At 44.6% G+C, this 13891-nt stretch overlaps 1 protein-coding gene across 1 annotated transcript in view; it reads left to right on the top strand.

Moving 5' to 3' along the window:
- Positions 1 to 242: 242 nt before the first annotated feature.
- PITX3 (paired like homeodomain 3) overlaps positions 243 to 13891 on the top strand; it is a 37396-nt gene continuing 23747 nt past the window's right edge. Inside the window, exon 1 of the mRNA XM_020791205.3 lies at positions 243 to 418. The gene's annotated coding sequence lies outside the window, so the exon portion shown is untranslated. The remainder of the gene's footprint in view (positions 419 to 13891) is intronic.

Raw genomic sequence — 13891 nt, 5'->3', positions numbered from 1 at the left:
GGAGCGCCTCTTCCTTTTCCGCAGGCTCGCCTCCTCCCCTCCCTCCTGGCCGGAGCCGGGCAGGCGCTAGGGCCGCCGCGGGCGGGGAAGGGCGGGTCCCGAAGCCCACAGGGTGGGGAGGGGTGGGGGGGCGCTTGGCTGGTGGCGCTGCTGGAAATGGGGCGGGCTGGGAGCGCGCTGCCCGATGGCAGCTGCCTGGGGGCGCCGATGGCCTCATCCATAAAGCCGATGGCCTCAGCCGCGGGGACGCACTCGACGGCGGGCTCGTCCTCCAAGCTGCTGCGGAGCGCCGGCGGCCCAGGAGAGCTCCAGGGGGACGCCGGAGGGGAGTGGAAAGCCGGCAGCCTTGGGGAAGAGGAGGAGGAGGAGGAGGAGAACGGACGGCCCCGGCTCTGCCTCCGCGCGGGCTGCCCTCGATGTAAGTGATCCGCTGCGCCCACGATGGCTGGCTTGGTCCTCCGAGGCTGGGATTAGGAGGGGACGGTCGTCCTTTCCCCCCCCCCAGCTGAAGGGCGCCCCTCCCCACGCGCGCACACACGCACCCGAGCCATCGGCAGAATTTGAGGACGGAGAAAGGGGAGAAAAGAGCGGGACGGGGCGGGCGCTCCTCTCGCTGCGCCCCGCCGTCCGCAGCGGGGTGACTTGCTTGGCTGGTTGGCGCCCGGCGACCCCGGGGACGCGGCCGTGCCTGGAGAGCTGCAGCTCCAGCCCGCGGGAAGGCTTTCACGCCCAGCGGCCTTCGGGTGCCTCGGAAGTCCGAGGGCGAGTCGCCTGGCGACCCGGAGGGCTGCGGCCGGGGCTGGAGGAGCGGGAAGGGGAGCCGGCGGGCGGGCGGGCGAGCTCTCGGGCTGAGCCAAGCGGCATTGGCGGATCGCGACCGGCACGCTGGTTTTCCGTTCCCTCGGCGGGCAAAAAGTCGAGCAGCCGAGGCAGAGAGAGAGAGAGAGAGAGAGACGCGGGAAAGAGTTTGCATTTAAACAAACACGCGCGCGCGCACCCCCAACAGCTGGCTGCCGTCTCTCGGTGTGTTTTGGGGCGGGTGCGCGTGAATCGAGCCTGGAAGAGCAGCAGGGAGAAACAGCTTGAGGTCTGGATAAACAGACGCCGGGTTATTTGTGTAAAGACGGGACTCGCGCGCCTTTAGAAGCAAAAGAGGTCTTCCCAGGCTCCCAGCAATCGCGGAGGGACGATCTCCGACGAAAGCGGCTTCTTGTTGTCTTGCCAATCGTGGATACAACGAGACAGGGCGTTTTGTGGTTATTGTTGTTGAAATCCACGGAGGATTTCAGAGTTTGGTCCTCTAGAGATTACCATAGTTGTCCTGTGAGGGAGAGTAGTTGCGTTGGCGTGATTAGCACATTTACTATCACAAACATTTTAAAAAAAACACCAAATGCCTATTGATGCCAATTTATACATTCAGTTATTTTATTAGTATTTCTTATTATAATGAATTTGAACATAATTGCTTGCGGCAAATCCAAGGCGTTACCAAAACTACGTTTTCATTTAATCGTAATAATATTATTTAGAATTTTATATCCTGTACTTCTTCCTACTGGAAAGCATGTTGAGTGTCTCTACAAAGCATTAATAGAAATCACAATATCGAAATGTTTGGCTTACTTACAAGAATTATAATTTGGCGAGTGACATAGAAGAACGGATTTCGTTCGTTGGGTTTGTGCAGTTTTTTTAGCCGTAATGCCATAGTATGGAAAGTGGGCACCTTGCGGGTTTATAATATATTCGTTACGCCCTCCTAAATGACTCTTTTGCGGAAACGATCTTGATGTTTTGTTTATTCTGCGAAACACACTTTTCTATTCGGCGAACGACACTTTTAACATTTGATTACCGGAACGTTGACATACAGGGTCGCGTCTCTCATGAGGCTTCTTAAAAATTATCAGTTTTTTTCCCTGACAACACTACCTATGGTTGTTTGAGGGACCATAGATTTTGCTAACACAGCGCTAGAATGTATGATTACGGGAATAAGAACTCGACACCGATTCTGGGAGAAGGAAATCCAGGCTGGCCCCGTAGCCGGGAATCCCCCACTTAATTATGGGGAGGGGAGCGAGTCCGTTTTCTAATAATTATCTCTCAGTTCCACAGTCCTTTCTTGTTGCTCAGACCCTTGACCTGAAAAGACAACGTTCACCAAGCTCTTGGAGCAGGATTTCGTTTTTGCAACGCTGTCGAAAGGAGAAAAGCATTCGCCTGCTCTTCTCTGTCCTAACGATCTTCTCCAAGAGGCCGAGATGAGGCCCCGCTTCAATGCGCTTTTGGCGGCCGAGATGACGGCAGCCGCAAGGCAGGGAGAGTCCCGCGCTGAAAACCCGTGATTCTGGTCGCCGTCATCGACCGGGTTCCCTACTTGGGTTCTCTTGTTTTTAAATACCCACGGAGAAGTTGAATCGACGGGCAGATGGTTCTTTCTCGGGTCTTTCCGAAGAGGCGAAGGAAGGATCCTTGTCCGCTCCCGCCCGCTTGTCCAAAAAAGTCCTTGGTCACCAGCTAGCTGTACGGGAGCTTTTTCCGCGGCAGGAGTTGAAGGGGAAGCTGGTCCCGATCCGTAGCGGGGCCCGGTTGAGGATCGATCCGAGGGCGTGGAGATGAGCGCGTTTCCCCTCGGCCGCCACAGCCGCCTCCCGCCTCTGTGGGTCTCCTTCCCGCCCGCCGCCTTCAGGGACGCGTGGCCGGCAAAGCCGTGCCGCCAGACGGGCCAGCGCTCCCCCTCGGAAACCGCTCCCCTTCGGGAGGAAAGCAGCCACCGCTGAAGAGGCCGCCTAGACGAGGAAGCCCGGTGTCCCGGCCCGGTCCCTTCTTGGGGGGGGGGGCAGCGGAGCAGCACCCACTCCTCCGTCGCTCCCGGTGGCAGCCATTCTCTCCCCCCCCCCCGCTCCTCCTCCTCCACGCCGTCGCAGGCGAGCGGTAGCCCCCGGTGGCTGGCGACCCTTTTACTCCGGGGGGGGGGGCTGGCCGGCTTCAGACGATTTCCTCGCCTCCCGACTGCCAGGGGAAGCGGCGCGGTTGTTTCCCCCCCCCCCCCCCCGCGTGTCAGTGCTGTCTTGGACCTTACAGGCGCTCCCCGCTGCACAGCTCGCCTTGGTGGCGGGGAAAGGGTTAAAAAGTTCCCCTTGCTCAGTGGCAAAGCAAGGGGGAAGGAGGGCTGGCGCTCCCTCCTCCTCCCCCCCCCGCGCCCACTCTTTTCCCTAGCAGCTCCCAAAACTCCTGCTTGCCCACCAGCTCGGGATCCGGAGAGGAATCCTGACTCGGATATAGGGCTGAGGTTCTGATTTCTCTGCGCTAGGAAGCCAAAACACCAGCGTGAATGGATTCCGACCGGAAGCTGTTGGCCGGTCTCAGTTTTTCTCCTCTGTCTTGGCGCTTCTGGATGAAAGACAACGCACCTCAGCTAGTGATGAATACACGCTTCCCCAACAGGTGGGCCCCAGCGCCCAATCCAAGGAAAGCCTTTAATGGTTTTCCTGGGCTTAGAACAAACTTCAGGGATCAGGATCAAGGAGGAGTGCCTGGGGAGGACTGCCTGAGCCTCCTCCCCTGTTGTCTATGCCTGCTTTCTATGGAGGGTTTCAATCCTATTTAATCCAGCGAGTAACTCAATGCAGACATGCTTTGAATGAAGACATTTATCAGTTGTGTGAAGTGATGATAAGCTTACCTGCCGGGAGCTCAGTCCATTTCTCTAAATTACCACTTTTGTAAACTAATATTGGAATATTCAAAAAGGAAAAGAAGAGGGGCTATATTAAGGGGGGGGGGAAATGTCACAAAATTGTTAAAAATTAAGCAAGCATTTAATAATTGTAAGCTTAATCATAATATAATTACATTAATCATTATTAATAATAAAGATGCCAAAATATATTATGTGGCAGTATTAAAATAAAACATCAACTTAATACTTAGGTCACACGTGCATTTTTCAGTATCTTATTTTATGTTTTGAAAAACATAATCGCTTTAATACATTCCATATTAGCTTAGAATTTTGCCATAATTATAACCTATAATATTTTCTTAAGAACTCATTAGGTGGCCTGAGACCTGATTTCTCTTAATTACAAGTTGCAATCTAGCCCTAATAAATTATAAAATAAATTTATTTTTATTTCAGTACAGTAGAGTCTGTCTTTGGTACACAGTCTCCAATTGACACAGAGATGAATTCTAGTAACCATTAGTATGGTACACAAAATCATATTATCACAAAGCATATAAAAATTCCATGGAATTATTTATGTGCACTGAAGTGCCAGATTATCTGTGGGTGGAACAAAACACATGAAAGATTCAAAACTGTTTTTTTTTAGGAGATAAAATGGAATAAGTGTGACTTCCTAAATATAATAAAGGAAGGAGAAAGATTTAAATGTGATGAATTAGGGAATCCAAGAATTCTTCCTCTTGACAGACTGGCTTCTGCTCTGATTGTAAATCGTCGCCCTATTCTGTGACATATTTTAGAACCAACTCTTTTAGCAGCAGTGCCGATCAAGAACAGTGGCCCCATAGTATGACTCGCCTTTTCCCTTTTAATAAAAGTGCAATTAAATAATTTTAGACTCAATTTTCTTCTAGTGGGAGGTATCATTGAAAATGTAGGGCTTATAATGCCTTTCACATTAAAACATGCTGACTTAGCCTTGCTCTCTCTCTCTCTCTCTCTCTCTCTCTCTCTCTCTCTCTCTCTCTCTCTCTCTCTCTCTCTCTCTCTCTGTGTCTGTGTGTGTGTGAGAGAGAGAGAGAGAGAAAGAGAAAGAGAGATGGAATAAGGGGCTTCTGATCTTTCTGTGGAGTGATGCCCAGAGCCTCTGCCTTGCTTCGATGGCGCTACTGTTTTTGAAACTGGGCAAGGGGGAGGCTAGATCAGCTATTTTGGGAACATTGTCATCATTTATTTGTTCATCAAAACAAATTATAGAACACCCTTCCTCAGGATACCTGTTTATCCTTCTGCCAGCAGGTGAAAACATTCATTTTTAAACAGATGTTTGGCATCTAAATTTGGACACTTCATGGGATAGCATATACTGTATAACATTCATATACTGTATGTTTTAATAATGCTTTAATGTGTTTTAGTCCGTCATCTCACTTTTGAATGATTTATTCATTATGTTTACTGTATATATCTATTTTAAATGTTGCAAATCACCTTGAGTTCCATACACAGGCAGTATATAGATATGTAAGTAAACAAATAAATAAAGTTTTAAACACTCCACCTTTCCAAAGCTCAGTAAGGCTTCTAACTAGGGGGAGGATTTCTATGACATGTCATATATATTTTTTCCAGTCTATTTTGAACATAAGGGTGGGTTTTTAAGCTGTTTGTGAATAATCTGGTGAGAAAGGCCAGATTACTCATAAACATGTTTGAACTTGCTTATGGGTTCAAATGTAGGTTGCAGAGAAAATGTGAAATGTCATACAAAACCTCCCCCTACTTCTAAAAACTAAAACTACAAAATTAACTTTGGAAAACATTAAATAGCAGTGGCTAGTATCTTATTGCTGGTCCCATTTAGAGTAGATTCTTGTACTCAAAGGCTAATATCCTGTCGGTGCAGCTCCACATGTGTAAGACTATTGATGTAATCATCTGTGGCCTTTTATTTTTAATTACAAGTTTCAAACTCCTACCCCCAGATTCCCAAGTTCCCATGGGATTTCTTTTGACCTGGGGAAGCTTCCAGGGGTTGGTCTCAAGACATGGTAGAGCTCTTAATGTCTAAAAATCTCCACCAGTCTCGAAGGTCATTGCACTTCCTTAGAGCAACTGTATAAAGAATCCTTTCTTCACAATGAATGTCTTCACCTTATGTCGTACATAAGTCTACTTTTCACATCAGGGACTGTTTAGGGTGATATGAAAAGAGACAGTGAATATTGCCAAATGGGTGGCTCTCTCACTAGCATATTTCAAAACCCTGCACAAGCATTTTCTCCTGTTTTCCTTATCTGGTCTTCTCAAGTAAGAAGAAAAGATAGAAGAAGCCGTGGGAAACAAGGGAGAGTTATTAGTGGAAGGCACCATCCTGGGAAGGATGTTAAATTTCAGTGACTGAAGCGGGGCGATGGCATGTTGAAAGCCTCTTCTGGGGATCATTCGGTATCCAAAGTACTTAACGTATTTCAGGAGGAAGACCTAGCACTACAGATTGGGTGATAAAGTAAACCATCATAGTTGCTGCAGGATAGATTGGATCTATTCCTATTTTGTAGACATTGAAGCATCTGAGGCATCTCCAAAGACAGCACCATACAAATTGTGTTGCAGTAGTCTATGTTACAAAAGCATGAGATAGTATGGCAATATCCCTCTTTTCCAAAAGAGATGTAGTCCACATGGTGAAAGATCTCATCACAAGAACTGCACATGACATTGAGTGCTGTCCCTTGTCATCTCTGCTTCATCGACTCGCAACTTTAAGTTTAAATGCTCACATCATCCCAGTCAACCCTCTCCATGAAAGCAAGTAATCTGGTAGCTGACAGGTAAGTATAGGCACCTCTCCCCCCCCCCCCCGATCACCATATGTATATAAGTTGTTTGCTGTGTTGCCAAGAGATTGAATTTACAGGATGTCCAGAGACAGCACTCAGTCTCCTGTCTGGTTATGGACTGTTGATACTGGATCTTTTTTACTCCCACATGCCAGACAAGGCTCATTTTGGTTCCAACAGTGACAAAATCTGTCAATAACTTTTTTGCCATTCCTCCAAAGTATTTCCTTCCCCCCACACTTGTTTCCAGGATGGCAAAGCTCAGTGTTTTGATGCTTCCAAGTTTATTTCTGCCTTTAATTGTCCTCAGAGCACCAGTGGGAAGCCTTTTCTTTTGCCTACCACGTATATAGGAATTTGCTGTGGAGAAACGGATGGATCCATGAGCTTTTCTTGTCCCAAATGCACAGGATTCAATTCATTCCTTGATTCCTCTCTTCTGTTTACTGGCTCTCTTTGCTCTTCGGGGAGTTTAATCTAAATCCAAAGAGGGGGACCAAAATGTCTCAACGCATGCTGCCTCAGCTGTGAATCAGGCTGGGCTTATAGCCACCCAGACTTCCCCACTCCCGTTGTGTTTGTTTTGTTTTTTGGACCTACCACTGACTGCCATTCGTTCTCTTTTTTTATAGTTGTTGACATGAATCCTGGTAAGTCTCATAACCAACCATGAAAAAGAGGGACAGAATATTTGCCCCATCTGGGAGAGTCTTTTAGTCGGGTTCCATATTAGGAAATACTTCCATCTGCCTTGCCCCTATGAAGCCGGTTCTTTCTGGCATAAGCAGTGTAGTGGAGAGTAATCTTTCTGACATCCTTTCAAGCAGTTTTAAAAACAATATCGGAAGCTCTGCGAGTTTCTGTTGTTTCATCTTGGCACAATGCAACAGAGTGACCAGCTCATCATCCACTGAAAGGCATGGGAATTTTGCAGTCTACTGAATGTAAACAGAAGGTTGTACACTATGATCTTTATACCTTCAGTTACTTATCTGTCTATAATCTACCAAAGTTTTGATATTTTTCCCATTAACCTTCAGGGAGAAACAGGAGGAGACAGAAAGTTCACATCTACTTTGGGATTTCAAGGTCCGGAATTTAGTACACTGTGGTCCAAAGTGTCACTGGTGCGCCTTCTCTGTTAAATGCCTCTACAGAATCTATTACAGAATATGATTCACAATTCCTTTGGGAAGATGAATCCTTATGGCAAAGTTCTAATGATGAATCCTTAGGATGAATACTTAGGGTAAAGTGATAGTATGACCATAAAAGGACACTCACTGTCCTTTGGGTCTCCATTCCATGATCACACTTTGCAAGGTTGTCCCCACAGCACTTTTGGGGGGGTCTGTGTGTCTTTCTGTCAATCTGAAGAAGCCCTTTCTGTCAATTCTTCCTGCCCTAACCAAAGATACATCCTTAAATTGCTCATTGGTCCCATCAAACTTCTTCCTCCCTTGTTTAGCATATTTTCTCTTATCAATTATCAGACAGCTTTCTGTGCAGTTATTATGGCACTTGTGTGTTTGAATGGATCACTTTTACCCATGACTTGCAACAACATGTGCTTTAACTGAAATACTCCCTTTGACATCTTCCAAATTTTCCCAGGCATATAAAAGAAATCCTTGTCCACAACAGCAATGGCTAGTGACGGGAGAATCAACAAGAAGGTGTTCTTGTGCTAATCTCCAGAAGCATATAATCTACCAGGGCTACTAATACCTTAGCTGATACCAGATTATTATGTGGAAAAATGCCTCCTTCAAGAATGCTTAGAGCTGCTCCAAGTCACTTTCTCTAGACAAAGAAGGTTAATTTGGAACTGGATTGTAACAGTACAAATCTGGCTTTTGAGCAGGGCTCTTCCTCACTGGGAGAGAAATGTCGCCCTACCTTCTCCCAAGGAGACACATTGCCAGATGTAGCCAGAAGCAGATCTGGCATTCCTTGCCTTATGTTAATTATCTGTGATGTGCAAAGGGCAAGGGCAAGCTAATGCTTTGGCTGCTCAGCTATAGGCTTCTTGTGAACATTCGGTGTCAGACTTGCAGACTGGAACTCATCCAAGCACAAACAGCAAGCAAGTGCCAGGGACAGCCCAGGCACGGACTCCTGTCATCACCGTGGTCTCCAAGACTCGCTGAATGAGAGTGATTTTATCAGTGAAGTGTGCAACATGCCACAATGGTCCATGACATCTTACATATTATTTACCACCTAGAAAACATTCACTTGATGACAGTGGTGGAGGAAAAGAATGCCCCTCTACCAGTCTTCATGGCCTTTTAGATGGCGGTGGTTGACCCTTTTCCCCACCCCCACCCCGTCAAAGGCCACATGCTTTCAAAACTAATCTGCTTGGGGCTTTATTCTGTCGGTAGGCAGGGATAAAGCCAGCAATGGAATGGAGCCAGAATCATTGTGGGAAGAACCACCGTATTCCTCTCTCTCTCTCTTTTTTTTCATGACCTATAGATAACATATTTATCGTAATCTATTTTTGGAAGAAAAATGTAATGTAGATGTTCCCTGTGTAATGTAACTGGGGTTTTTTAGCAGCTAAACTACAGCGTACATACTGAGATCATCTTTGTGTATAAAAAATAACCTATATTTTGCTGAATATTACTCCATCTCCTGAATCTTCAAGAAGAGTGATGCTGAAAGAGGATTGACACATATATCCATTTGTTCAATTCTACTTCAGCCTTAATAACAATCAAGTCACCAACAGCAAGTATTTTGTTGTTGTTGTTTTTACATGTCATCAACCTGCTATAAATTAGTACCATGTTCAGGATGGAGGCTCTAGAGATAACATGATGCACCTCATCCACTGAAGAGCAGATGAAATGGAGGCACAGCCCAGGTAGTTACCTCAGCAGTGGTTCTGATGCCACAGCATCAGCAGAAAAAAAAACAGTTTAAGGACAGAATTGTACTCTCTCCTTATTTTTCTGTTTGAACCATTCTCTGCTTGGTCTGTAAACCAGCAGGAACTCATCTTGCATACCTCCCATGAACATTCATAATTATGCAACAAATTGGATGTTTTTTCTGTCACAACTGCTTTTTTAAAAGTACATTCATTCTCTCTCTCACTCTCTTTCTCTCTCTTTCTCTCTCCCTCTGTATGAAGTAATACATTAAAATATGTCACTCTTACACAAAAGTAGCCAAGGTGTTGGAAACACCTGCATATTGACGCCATGATTTTCTGAATGAAATGTATTACTTGAATCATTTCCAGTCCGATTTTAGGCCTGGTTTGGGGACAAAAATTGTCTCCTTGGTGGGATTTACTCTCTTGAGTTATATCAGGATATGGATAAGGAATGGTATCTTTCTGATTGGTTTGGATCTCTTCAGTACCATAGTATCCTTCTGGCCAGTCTGGCTGAGATGGATATAGACGTATGACGATGCTATTTTTCACTGGTTCCGTTCCCACTTCAAAGGAGGGATCCAAAGGGTATGCTTGGAAGCTATGGTTTGATTTCATGGCCTTTGGCCTGAGCTGTACCACCAAGCTTTGTCTCTTCACTGATACTTTCTGATAACTGTGTGAAACAGTTGAGTGATGTCACCCAGACGTTTGGGCTGAGACATACCAGCATGAGAATGATGCACCACTCTGTTTCTTATCCCGAGCATCTGATCCCAGGGAGGTAGTGGAAATGATAAACTGATACTGTACCTGGAATCATTTCAGCGAAGGGTCATAAGGAGCAACCTGGAAGTTAATCCAGATCAAATACTGGATTAACTACTGCTAGTAAAGAATACTGGGGATCTAGGTAAGGTTTTACAACCTGTCTTAGGTGGGAGTGCACTGCATTTAAAGAAGCAGGTTTACAGCTTGGAGGTACTTTCTGATTTGTCACATTTCCTCATTTTTGACTCGTGGCTAGTTGCGGACTGAGCAGAAGAGGCACCTAACTCTGCTACTTTGCCCTTCAAATCCTTTGTGACAGCTCTTGTTGGCTTTGGGTTTAACAACAATAGTAATAATTGTAACAGAACTGCAGAACTGGAAGGGAACCTAATGCTGATGGTAGCCTTTCAAAACCTACGTAAATGGCTTGGGACTGGTTTATCTTAGGGGCTACTTGCTAAAGGGCAGTTTGTTGCTCAAGGAGGCAAGAGCAGTTTACCCCAGAATTTCTCTGTGAGTCTCCCCCACTCATGCCTGCCAAAAACTAAGCTCAGTATCAGAGGTTCTCGGTGCCATAATGGGAGATTTAGAAAATGAGTGCAGGGATTTTTTTTCATTATGCTACCATGACTCTGGAATCTCCTCCTGATTAAAATTTATCAGGCTTCCTCATGCTTATATGTCATTAGAAATCAAAAGATACTTATTTCAACCACATTTTTATTGTTGTTTGATATGGATCATGATGTCTTCTGCTATTGCTCTTACTAGGTTTTTATTTTGGTTTGCTTTAAGTGTTGATATTTTGTTACTGATTTTTGCAACTGTTGGGCTTGTACTATATAGTTTATGAACATAGTGCATGTTATTCTTGGGACTTTTAGCAGAAGAGCAGGATTTAAACAAATATTCTTATTTTTCTTTAATATTGAAATTATTTTGGTTGTATTTGTCATTACTATATTATTACTTTTATTTCCTGAGGAAGTAAGTTTCTTGAAGCACATAATGAAAGTGTACGCTAGCCACAATGGTTTCAGCTCTGTATTAATATTTCCACCCTAGAAAAGACAGATTGGCCGGGGGAGAAGCAGAGTGCTTTGGAATAAAGTTGGTCATATTTTTGAGGGGCTAAGCAGCAAATTCAATTCAGTTGTGCACAAGGGAGTTTTTATATGTTTGCCAACAACTTCACATAGGTAACAACATTTTATTTACCAGCTGGATTACTGTAATGTGCTCTTTGTGGGACTGCCTTAGGAAGGTGCTCAGAAACCTCAGCAGGTCCAAAACACGGCAGCCAAATTTTTAACTGCGGCTGGTTATAGAGATCGCATAACCCCTCTGTTAGATCAGCTCCATTGGCTGATGATTCCAAGTGCTGCTTCCAGGACATGTCTTCCTTTGTGAGCCTGCCAGGTGTTAAGGTAATCCTGGCAGGCCTTTCTCTTGGTCCCTCCACCCTCACAGGTGGCCTTGGTCTGGTCACAGGAGAGGACCTTCTCTGTCACAGCTCCCAGGCTCTGGAACTCCCTCACAAAGAGTTATCTCTTTAGGCAAGCTTTACCTTGGTGACAACAGGAGACAATAAACAGAATGATTTACAGTATAGTTTGTTGCTTCTAAATCTGTTTTTCATAATGCTTTTACTTAAAATTTTAATATGTTATTGATTCTTCTTTAATGTTTGAATAATTTACTGTTTTTAGTGTTTAATATTGTTTTTTTTAAAGACATAAGCCTCCTTGAGTCATTTTTTAAAGGAAAAGGACAGGGTAAAAATATTTTAAATAAATACATTTCCAGCCCTGTCTTTATCTAAAACATGATCATATAACGTTGACTGGTGTCTATTTGGAGCTATACAGGGTGGCTTTAGAAGACATTGCATCTCTAAAAGGTAAATAGGGATGGTGCCCGGGGAACTAGATTAATGTCACATGGTCGACAGATGGTAATCAATCTCCTGAGAGACATGTATGTGTATATATGTGTGTGTTTTAATGAAACACAGCTATGGAAGGTTCCTGGTCTGATTAAAGAGACTATATAGTTTCCTCAAAGGTGAAAAAGTAGTGTGTATGTGATTTGGGGAGCGATACTGTATTAAAAAATGACCAGAGGGAAAAGAGTTAAGGAATTCCTCCCTTGTGGTTCTTATAGGTAAACTGCCAGTCAGATTCAGATTCAGAAACCTTTATTGGCATACTGCGTACAGTAAAACAGACAAATACAATAAAATACAACTAAAATGTTCAATGGGTAACGGGTGGGAAGGGCCAGCCAAGAGCATATTTAGGGCTCTTCATTCTGCGAGACTGTGCTACGACGTCTCTGCATGATGGCATATACATATCTGCCAGTCATTGTCAGCTCCTTTTTTTGTTTTTTTCCCCTTTTAAGTCAAAATATGGTCTCACACTGTAAAACATCTCTTTTTACCAAAACTCACCTCCATGAATCTACAAAGTTGGGATACTTTCTTCCTGGAAGGGGATCATACTAAGGGCAGAGGGCCTTTTAAGTAACTGAAGCTACTTGGGACTAGTGAGTTCTCACTGCAACTGTTAGGAACCAGAAGTATATGGAAATCTATGACATTCAGAATGAAGCCTGAGAGACATATACCGCTATGCCTACACTAGCAGGGCTGCTATAAAGGGCAACAAGGAGAGAAATAGAAGTGGCCCTTCTAATAGGAAAACTGAGGTGACCACTTCAAGAAGCAGGTCCTGCCATATGTCAATAAGTATTGGAGAGAACTGCATGCCATACAGCCTGCCCTCTCCTCCCCACAAATGAGGCTTCTGCCTCCAGGTATCATAGAGGGTGCTATCCATCACCATTGCGCAAGAGAGTCACCCCAATAAGGATTTGTACATGGAATGAGAGAGACTGCCATCATATTCTTTGTCTCAAGAACCCAAATGTCTTGGGTGGGCTGACCCCTTAAAATGCATATTACATACAGACAACCTATCCTAAATCAGTTGAAAACAGAAATTCTTTCTAAAATCCTTTGAGAACTCACTTATTATCAATTTCATATACTGTATGAGGTAGCCATGAAACACTCTCAATAATCTACGGGGGACAAAATGGGATGAGGTTAAACCACCGGTGGTTGCAAGGGAGTTGTTCTTTGAAAATGCATTATTCTGCCCCCTCAACACCTAAAAAAAGAAGCTATGCAACAATTTTCTTTTCTGTACCAACCCTGCTACAATTTGTTGGGAGCAGTGCCAAAGGAACATACTCACAAAAAGGGATCCTTTCAAAGAGTGGCCTAAACTCCAATGTGACTGTAGAAGACAGACAAGAAAAGGACTTTATAGCTAACAGAGGGTGTGATCAGATGGGCATTTGTCCTGCTATTTGGTCTGCTCTGAGGACGAGCAGGTTTGTTCCTTTTCCTGGTGATCAGATGATTTAACTGCTAGAGCGAACCTGTCAAGGTGTGAAATGTTATGTATATGAAGTGTTAAAATAATGGGGAGGGGGAAGGGTGTATAGAAAAAGTAGTCCTGAAAATGGAAGTGTTCTTAACTTGAGGCTTGAACAATAATTAACTATAGTCATTGCAAAATACTTAGCCAGCTCTCCAGCCAAGCAAAGTCACTGAATATCATAACAATCCTGATAGTTGAACATATTTATGGTACAATGTATAAATATGGAAGTAGAGTTTGC

This window comes from Pogona vitticeps, chromosome 3 (genome assembly GCF_051106095.1).
Source record: "Pogona vitticeps strain Pit_001003342236 chromosome 3, PviZW2.1, whole genome shotgun sequence".
NCBI lineage: Eukaryota > Metazoa > Chordata > Lepidosauria > Squamata > Agamidae > Pogona > Pogona vitticeps.
The sequence above is the reverse complement of the archived record's forward strand: the minus strand, read 5'-3'. Positions and strand labels throughout refer to the sequence as shown.